The sequence below is a fragment of the Mus caroli genome, unplaced genomic scaffold (assembly GCF_978045245.1).
Source record: "Mus caroli unplaced genomic scaffold, Mus_caroli_1 scaffold_5, whole genome shotgun sequence".
In the NCBI taxonomy this organism is placed as follows: Eukaryota; Metazoa; Chordata; class Mammalia; order Rodentia; family Muridae; genus Mus; species Mus caroli.
In genome coordinates this window covers 60776257-60786242 of record NW_028227260.1, presented here as the reverse complement: position 1 = coordinate 60786242, position 9986 = coordinate 60776257, and positions in this window count along the sequence as shown.

Sequence of the window (9986 nt, the reverse complement as noted above, 5' to 3'; positions counted from 1 at the left end):
GGGAAGAGCTACTTGGTTTATCTTATTTACATTGAGTTCATACATTTTCTTTGATTCCCATCCTTTTATTAAAATTACATTTTATGTATTTAAAATATTATTTTAAATTTTCTCTATAGTAGCACAATATTTCAGCACATAAACATTACTAATCAATGTTTAACTTATTCACGTTTTTTGTATCTGATCACTTTTCTAAACAATTCTGTAGTAATTTTTTTTTCATATGCTACTTCTTGTCTATACCTATTATCCTTAGGTTTGGTCTACTCATTGTGTCCTGGATTTCCTGGATATTTTGGGTTAGGATCTTTTTGCATTTCACATTTTCTTTGTTTGTTGTATTAGTGTTTTCTATGGTGTCTTCTGCACCTGAGATTCTCTCTTCTATCTCTTGTATTCTCTTGGTGATGCTTGCATCTAAGGCTCCTGACTTTTTCCCTTGGTTTTCTATATCCAGAGTTGTCTCCCTTTGTGATTTCTTTATTGTTTCTGGTTCCATTTTTAGATCCTGGATTGTTTGGTCAATTCTTTCACCTATTTGGTAGTGTTTTCCTGTAAATCTTTAAGGGATTTTTGTGTTTCCTCATTAAGAGCTTCTACCTGTTTTCCTGTGTTCTCCTGAGTTTCTTTAAGGGAGTTATTTATGTCCTTCTTCTAGTTCTCCATCATCATCATGAGAAGTGACCTTGGATTCATATCTTGCTTTTCTGGTGTGATGGGGTGTATTCGGGACTTACTATGGTGGGAGAGTTGGGTTCTGAAGATGCCAAGTATCCATTGTTTCTGTTCTTAAGCTTGCCTCTCGATATCTGATTATCTCAAGTGCTCCCTGCACTCAATATATCTGATTAGAGCCTATCCTTCCTATACTCCAGTTGAGTCAGAACTCCTTAGAGTGAGTCCAACTTTACCTGTGATCCTGTGATTCCCGCATCCTGTGATCTGGAGATTCTGGGTGTGTCAGAGTTCTAGGCCGTCAAGCTTTCTCTGAGACCCTGAGATCCTGGTGTGGCCAAGCTCCTGGGATCCTAAGATCCTGGGTGTGTTAGACCTCCTGGAAGTGGTACCTCCTCCGGTGACCATGGCCCTGTCTGCTGAGTTCGAAACCAAGGTAGACCAGCGTTGAACAGAAGGAACTTGAGCTGCTGGTTGGGCGAGGCTTCTGTGTCCCTGCTCCTGTTGGCCCCAGGCACTCCCAGTTTTGTTGAAATAGATGTTGTGTTCCACTCACCAGTGATCCTAAGATCCTGGACATGCTAGGGCACCTAGTGGGTGGAGAATACTCTGGGGACCGTGGAACCATCCACCGAGTTCATGCCCAAGGTGGCCTGGAACTGGTGCTGACCAGAAGGTAGAAATTGTTCTTTCAAAAGAGAATGCTACCTCTTTCTGGTCTCTTCACTGTAAGGATAACATGACAAGAAACCATTTGAAAACCAGAAGGGATTCTGCCCTCATCTGATACAACATCTTCCCATATCTAGAATTTGGAGTTCCCAGCATCCAGAATAATAGGAAACTAGCATTTGTTGTTTAAGATCCCTGCTATATGGTAATCAGCTATGGCAACCAGAGGTGAGAAAAGACACTCAATCAAATTTAATACAAGAAAAATCAGTACCACTATATTAATTTCAAGGAAAGCCCTCTGAAACACAAGGCCTATGATTTGTGAATTTTTTTACTTATAAAAATATTTTTTAATTACATATTTTACTCAATTACATTTCCAATGCTATCCCAAAAGTCCCCCATACCCTCCCCCTACTTCCCTACACACCCTTTCCCATTATTTTGGCCCTGGCGTTCCCCTGTACTGGGGCATATAAAGTTTGCATGTCCAATGGGCCTCTCTTTCCAGTGAAGGCCGACTAGGTAATCTTTTGATACATATGCAGCTAGAGTCAAGAGCTCTGGGGTACTGGTTAGTTCATAATGTTGTTCCACCCATAGGGTTGCGGATCCCTTCAGCTCCTTCGGTACTTCCTCCAGCTCCTCCATTGGGGGCCCTGTGATCCATTCACTAGCTGACTGTGAGCATCCACTTCTGTGTTTGCCAGGACCCGGCATAGTCTCACAAGAGACAGCTATATCTGGGTCCTTTCAGCAAAATCTTGCTAGTGAATGCAATGGTGTCAGTGTTTGGATGCTGATCATGGGATGGATCTCTGGATATGGTAGTCTCTAGATGGTCCATCCTTTCGTCACAGCTCTAAACTTTGTCTCTGTAACTCCTTCCATGGGTGTTCTGTTCCCAATTCTAAGGAGGGGCATAGTGTCCACACTTCAGTCTTCAATCTTCTTGAGTTTCATGTGTTTAGCAAACTGTATCTTATATCTTGGGTATCCTAAGTTTTGGGCTAATATCCACTTATCAGTGAGTACATATTGTGTGAGTTCCTTTGTGATTGTGTTACCTGACTCAGGATGATGCCCTTCAGGTCCATCCATTTGACTATGAATTTCATAAATTCATTCTTTTTTAATAGCTGAGTAGTACTCCATTGTGTAAATGTACCACATTTTCTGTATCCATTCCTCTGTTGAGGGGCATCTGGGTTCTTTCCAGCTTCTGGCTATTATAAATAAGGCTGCTATGAACATAGTGGAGCATGTGTCCTTCTTATAGGTTGGGACATCTTCTGGATATATGCCCAGGAGAGGTATTGTAGGATCCTCCGGTAGTACTATGTCCAATTTTCTAAGGAACCGCCAGACTGATTTCCAGAGTGGTTGTACAAGCTTCCAATCCCACCAACAATGTAGGAGTGTTCCTCTTTCTCCACATCCTCCACAGCATCTGCTGTCACCTGAATTTTTGATCTCAGCCATTCTGACTGTTGTGTGGTGGAATCTCAGGGTTGTTTTGATTTGCATTTCCCTGATGATTAAGGATGTTGAACATTTTTTCAGGTGCTTCCCTGCCATTCATTATTCCTCAGGTGAGAATTCTTTGTTCAGTTCTGAGCCACATTTTTTAATGGGGTTATTTGATTTTCTGGAGTCAACCTTCTTGAGTACTATATATATTGGATATTAGTCCCCTATCTGATTTAGGATAGTAAAGATCCTTTCCCAATCTGTTGGTGGTCTTTTCCTCTTATTGACAGTGTCTTTTGCCTTGCAGAAGCTTTGCAGTTTCATGAGGTCCCACTTGTCAATTCTCGATCTTACAGCACAAGCCATTACTGTTCTATTCAAGAATTTTTCCCCTGTGCCCATATCTTCAAGGCTTTTCCCCACTTTCTCCTCTATAAGTTTCAGTGTCTCTGGTTTTATGTGAAGTTCCTTGATCCACTTAGATTTGACCTTAGTACAAGGAGATAGGAATGGATCGATTCGCATTCTTCTACATGATAACAACCAGTTGTGCCAGCACCATTTGTTGAAAATGCTGTCTTTCTTCCACTGGATGGTTTTAGCTCCCTTGTCAAAGATCAAGTGACCATAGGTGTGTGGGTTCATTTCTGGGTCTTCAATTCTATTCCATTGGTCTACTTGTCTGTCACTATACCAGTACCATGCAGTTTTTATCACAATTGCTCTGTAGTAAAGCTTTAGGTTAGGCATGGTAATTCCACCAGAGGTTCTTTTATCCTTGATAAGAGTTTTTGCTATCCTAGGTTTTTTGTTAATCCAGATGAATTTGCAGATTGCTCTTTCTAATTCGTTGAAGAATTGAGTTGGAATTTTGATGGGGATTACTTTGAATCTGTAGATTGCTTTTGGCAAGATAGCCATTTTTACTATGTTGATCCTGCCAATCCATGAGCATGGGAGATCTTTCCATCTTCTGAGATCTTCTTTAATTTCATTCTTCAGAGACTTGAAGTTCTTATCATAGAGATCTTTCACTTCCTTAGTTAGATTCACGCCAAGATATTTTATATTATTTGTGACTATTGAGAAGGGTGTTGTTTCCCTAATTTTCTCAGCCTGTTTATTCTTTGTGTAGAGAAAGGCCACTGATTTGTTTGAGTTAATTTTATATCCAGCTACTTCACCGAAGCTGTTTATCAGGTTTAGGAGTTCTCTGGTGGAATTTTTAGGGTCACTTATATATACTATCATATCATCTGCAAAAAGTGATATTTTGACTTCATCTTTTCCAATTTGTATCCCCTTGATCTCCTTTTGTTGTCCAATTACTCTGGCTAGGACTTCAAGTACAATGTTTAATAGGTATGGGGAGAGTGGACAGCCTTGTCTAGTCCCTGATTTTAGTGGGATTGCTTCAAGCTTCTCACCATTTATTTTGATGTTGGCTACTGGTTTGCTGTAGATTGCTTTTATCATGTTTAGGTATGGGCCTTGAATTCCTGACCTTTCCAAGACTTTTATCATGAATGGGTGTTGGATCTTGTCAAATGCTTTTTCTGCATCTAACGAGATGATCATTTGGTTTTTGTCTTTTAGTTTGATTATAGAATGGATTACGTTGATGGATTTTCATCCCTGCATCCCTGGAATAAAACCTACTTGGTCAGGATGGATGATTGCTTTAGCGTGTTCTTGGATTTAGTTAGCGAGAATTTTATTGAGCATTTTTGCATCAATATCCATAAGGGAAATTGGTCTGAAGTTCTCTATCTTTGTTGGATCTTTCTGTGGTTTAGGTATCAGAGTAATTGTGGCTTCATAGAATGAGTTTGGTAGAGTTCCTTCTACTTCTATTTTGTGGAATAATTTGTGCAGAACTGGAATTAGATCTTCTTTGAAGGTCTGGTAGAACTCAGCACTAAACCCATCTGGTCCTGGGCTTTTTTTGGCTGGGAGACTATTAATTACTGCTTCTATTTCTTTAGGGGATATGGGACTGTTTAGATCGTTAACTTGATCCTGATTTAACTCTGGTACCTGGTATCTGTCCAGAAATTTGTCCATTTCGTCCAGGTTTTCAAGTTTTGTTGAGTATAGCCTTTTGTAGAAGGATCTGATGGTGTTTTGGATTTCTTCAGGATCTGTTGTTATGTCTCCCTTTTCATTTCTGATTTTGTTAATTAGAATGTTGTCCCTGTGCCCTCTAGTGAGTCTAGCTAAAGGTTTTTCTATCTTGTTGATTTTCTCAAAGAACCAACTCCTCGTTTGGTTAATTCTTTGAATAGTTCTTCTTGTTTCCACTTGATTGATTTCGCCCCTGAGTTTGATTATTTCCTGCCGTCTACTCCTTTTGGGTGAATTTTCTTCCTTTTTTTCTAGAGCTTTTAGATGTGTTGTCAAGCTGCTAGTGTGTGCTCTCTCTAGTTTCTTTTTGGAGGCACTCAGAGCTATGAGTTTCCCTCTTAGAAATGCTTTCATTGTGTCCCATAGGTTTGGGCAAGTTGTTGCTTCATTTTCATTAAACTGTAAAAAGTCTTTAATTTCTTTCTTTATTCCAATCTTGACCAAGGTATCATTGAGGAGAGTGTTATTCAGTTTCCACGTGAATGTTGGCTTTCTATTATTTAGGTTGTTATTGAAGATCAGCCTTAGTCCATGGTGGTCTGATAGGATGCATGGGACAATTTCAATATTTTTGTATCTGTTGAGGCTTGTTTTGTGACCAATTATATGGTCAATTTTGGAGTAGGTCCCGTGAAGTGCTGAGAAGAAGTTATATCCTTTTGTTTTAGGATAAAATGTTCTGTAGATATCCGTTACGTCCATTTGTTTCATAACTTCTGTTAGTTTCACTGTGTCCCTGTTTAGTTTCTGTTTCCACGATCTGTCTATTGATGAAAGTGGTGTGTTGAAGTCTCCCACTATTATTGTGTGAGGTGCAATGTGTGCTTTGAGCTTTACTAACGTGTCTTTAATGAATGTGGCTGCCCTTGCATTTGGGGCATAGATATTCAGAATTGAGAGTGCCTCTTGGAGGATTTTAACTTTGATGAGTATGAAGTGTCCCTCCTTGTCTTTTTTGATAACTTTGGGTTGGAAGTTGATTTTATTCGATATCAGAATGGCTACTCCAGCTTGTTTCTTCAGACCATTTGCTTGGAAAATTGTTTTCCAGCCTTTCACTCTGAGGTAGTGTCTGTCTTTTTCCCTGAGATGGGTTTCCTGTAAGCAGCAGAATGTTGGGTCCTGTTTGTGTAGCCAGTCTGTTAGTCTATATCTTTTTATTGGGGAATTGAGTCTATTGATATTAAGAGATATTAAGGAAAAGTAGTTGTTGCTTCCTTTTATTTTTGTTGTTAGAGTTGGCATTCTGTTCTTGTGGCAGTCTTCTTTTAGGTTGGTTGAGGGATTATTTTCTTGCTTTTTCTAGGGCGTGATTTCTGTCCTTGTATTTTTTTTTTCTGTTATTATCCGTTGAAGGGCTGGATTCGTGTAAAGATAATGTGTGAATTTGGTTTTGTCGTAGAATACTTTGTTTTCTCCATCTATGGTAATTGAGAGTTTGGCCGGGTATAGTAACCTGGGCTGGCATTTGTGTTCTCTTAGTGTCTGTATAACATCTGTCCAGGCTCTTCTGGCTTTCATAGTCTCTGGTGAAAAGTCCGGTGTAATTCTGATAGGCCTGCCTTTATATGTTACTTGACCTTTCTCCCTTACTGCTTTTAGTATTCTATCTTTATTTAGTGCATTTGTTGTTCTGATTATTATGTGTCGGGATTGGTTGCCTCACTTTGGGTTTTCTTTATTGTGTCTACTTCCCTTTTTAGGTCTAGTATGGTTTTGTTCATTTCCATCACCTGTTTGGATGTGTTTTCCTGTTTTTCTTTAAGGACTTCTACCAGTTTGGTTGTGTTTTCCTGTTTTTCTTTAAGGACTTCTACCAGTTTGGTTGTGTTTTCCTGTTTTTCTTTAAGGACCTTTAACTCTTTAGCAGTGCTCTCCTGTATTTCTTTAAGTGAGTTATGAAAGTCCTTCTTGATGTCCTCTACCATCATCATGAGATATGCTTTTAAATCTGGGTCTAGATTTTCGTCTGTGTTGGGGTGCCCAGGACTTGGTGGGGTGGGAGTGCTGCGTTCTGATGATGGTGAGTGGTCTTGATTTCTGTTAGTAGGATTCTTACGTTTGCCTTTTGCCATCTGGTAATCTCTGAAGCTAGCTGTTATAGTTGTCTCTGATTAGAGCTTGTTCCTCAGGAGACTCTTGTTATCCTCTATCAGTAGACCTGGGAGGCTGGCTCTTTCCTTAGTTTCAGTGGTCAGAGTATTCTCTGAAGGCAAGCTCTATTCTTGCAGGGAAGGTGACCAGATATCTGGTGTTCAAACCTGCCTCCTGGCAGAAGTTGTGTTCCAATCACCAGAAGTCTTAGGATCCTGTGGGGAATCCTGTGCGGGTCCTTGCAGGTGTTCGGAGACTCCTCTGGCAAGGCACCCCGATACTCGAGTGGACCGGAAGGGACTTGTGCCCCAGAAGAGGCCGGGTTGCCTGCTTCCCTAGTTAATGCAGTCTCAAGTTCCGCACGATTGGATTGGAGCAGACACTGTGTTCCCCTCACCAGAGGTCTTAGGATCCCGTGGGGAGTCTGGTGTGGGTCCTTGCGGTGTCTGGAGACTCCCTTGGCAAAGCACCCGAGTCATGATTTGTGATTTTGACAACAGGATTTCTGTGCTTCCAAGTTTGATGCCAATACCTAAATACTAATATATGAACACATGTTTTTTTATAGAAAGCATCATACAGCTGGATTCAATAACAAATTTTTAATAACATGTGTGGCATTGTATTCTGATTGCTGATTGTCCTTTTCACTGGTTGTTCTGAGAATTTAGAGAGATCATTTCAACAAGAGAAATTCCTGGGTATTATATGGATGCGTACTAAACTTCTAAATAAAGAAGTTGATTATCTTTCTTTTTATCATAATTCCTCCATAGTAGTATGGAAAGAAGAAAATCTTTCAAAGAATTTTGAGTTCCAGCTTTTCAAACATTCAAGTAATTAAAAACTCTGATTCATCTATGTCCACAGTTGGTGTTTCAAATTCCTTCATTTTTTTTTGATTTTTAATATTTTTATTACATATTTTCCTCAATTACATTTCCAATGCTATCCCAAAAGTCCCCCATAGTGCCCCCCCATTTCCCTACCCACCCATTCCCATTCTTTTGGCCCTGGCATTCCCCTATATTGGGGCATATAAAGTTTGCAAGTCCAATGGGCCTCTCTTTCCATTGATGGCCGACTAGGCCATCTTTCGATACATATGCAGCTAGAGACAAGAGCTCCGGGGTTCTGGTTAGTACATCATGTTGTTCAAACAATAGGGTTGCAGATCCCTTTAGCTCCTTGGGTACTTTCTCTAGCTTCTCCATTGGGAGCCCTGTGATACATCCAATAGCTGACTGTGAACATCCACTCCTGTGTTTGCTAGGCCCCGGCATCGTCTCACAAGAGACAGCTATATATGGGTCCTTTCAGGAAAATCTTGCTAGTGTATGCAATGTTGTCAGCGTTTAGAAGCTGATTATGGGATGGATCCCTGGATACAGCAGTCTCTAAATGGTCCATCCGTTCATCACAGCTACGAACTTTGTCTCTGTAACTCCTTCCCTGGGTGTTTTGTTCCAAATTCTAAGAAGGTGCACAGTGTCCACACTTTGGTCTTCATTCTTCTTGAGTTTCATGCGTTTAGTAAATTGTATCTTATATCTTGGGTATCCTAAGTTTTGGGCTAATATCCACTTATCAATGAATACATATTGTGTGAGTTCTTTTGTGATTGTGTTACTTCACTCAAGATGATGCCCTCCAGGTCCATCCATTTGGCTAGGAATTTCATAAATTCATTCTTTTTAATAGCTGAGTAGTACTCCATTGTGTAAATGTACCATAATTTCTGTATCCATTCCTCTGTTGAGGGACATCTGGGTTCTTTCCAGCTTCTGGCTATTATAAATACGGCTGCTATGAACATAGTGGAGCATGTGTCCTTTTTACTGGTTGGAACATCTTCTGGATATATGCCCAGGAGAGGTATTGCTGGATCCTCCGGCAGTACTATGTCCAATTTTCTGAGGAATCGCCAGACTGATTTCCAGAGTGGTTGTACAAGCTTGCAATCCCACCAACAATGGAGGAGTGTTCCTCTTTCTCCACATCCTCGCCAGCATCTGCTGTCACCTGAATTTTTGATCTTAGCCATTCTGACTGGTGTGAGGTGGAATCTCAGGGTTGTTTTGATTTGCATTTCCCTGATGATTAAGGATGTTGAACATTTTTTCAGGTGTTTCTCTGCCATTCGGTATTCCTCAGGTGAGAATTCTTTGTTCAGTTCTGAGCCCCATTTTTTAATGGGGTTATTTGACTTTCTGGAGTCCACCTTCTTGAGTTCTTTATATATATTGGATATTAGTCCCTTATCTGATTTAGGATAGGTGAAGATCCTTTCCCAATCTGTTGGTGGTTTTTTTGTCTTATTGATGGTGTCTTTAGCCTTGCAGGAGCTTTGTAGTTTCATGAGGTCCCACTTGTCAATTCTCGATCTTACAGCACAAGCCATTACTGTTCTATTCAGGAATTTTTCCCCTGTGCCCATATCTTCAAGGCTTTTCCCCACTTTCTCCTCTATAAGTTTCAGTGTCTCTGGTTTTATGTGAAGTTCCTTGATCCACTTAGACTTGACCTTAGTACAAGGAGATAGGAATGGATCGATTCGCATTCTTCTATATGTTAACAACCAGTTGTGCCAGCACCATTTGTTAAAAATGCTGTCTTTCTTCCACTGGATGGTTTTAGCTCCCTTGTCGAAGATCAAGTGACGGTAAGTGTGTGGGTTCATTTCTGGGTCTTCAATTCTATTCCATTGGTCTATTTGTCTGTCACTATACCAGTACCATGCAGTTTTTATCACAATTGCTCTGTAGTAGAGCTTTAGGTCCGGCATGGTGATTCCACCAGAGGTTCTTTTATCCTTGAGAAGAGTTTTTGCTATCCTAGGTTTTTTGTTATTCCAGATGAATTTGCAGATTGCACTTTCTAATTCGTTGAAGAATTGATTTGGAATTTTGATGGGGATTGCATTGAATCTGTAGATTGCTTTTGGC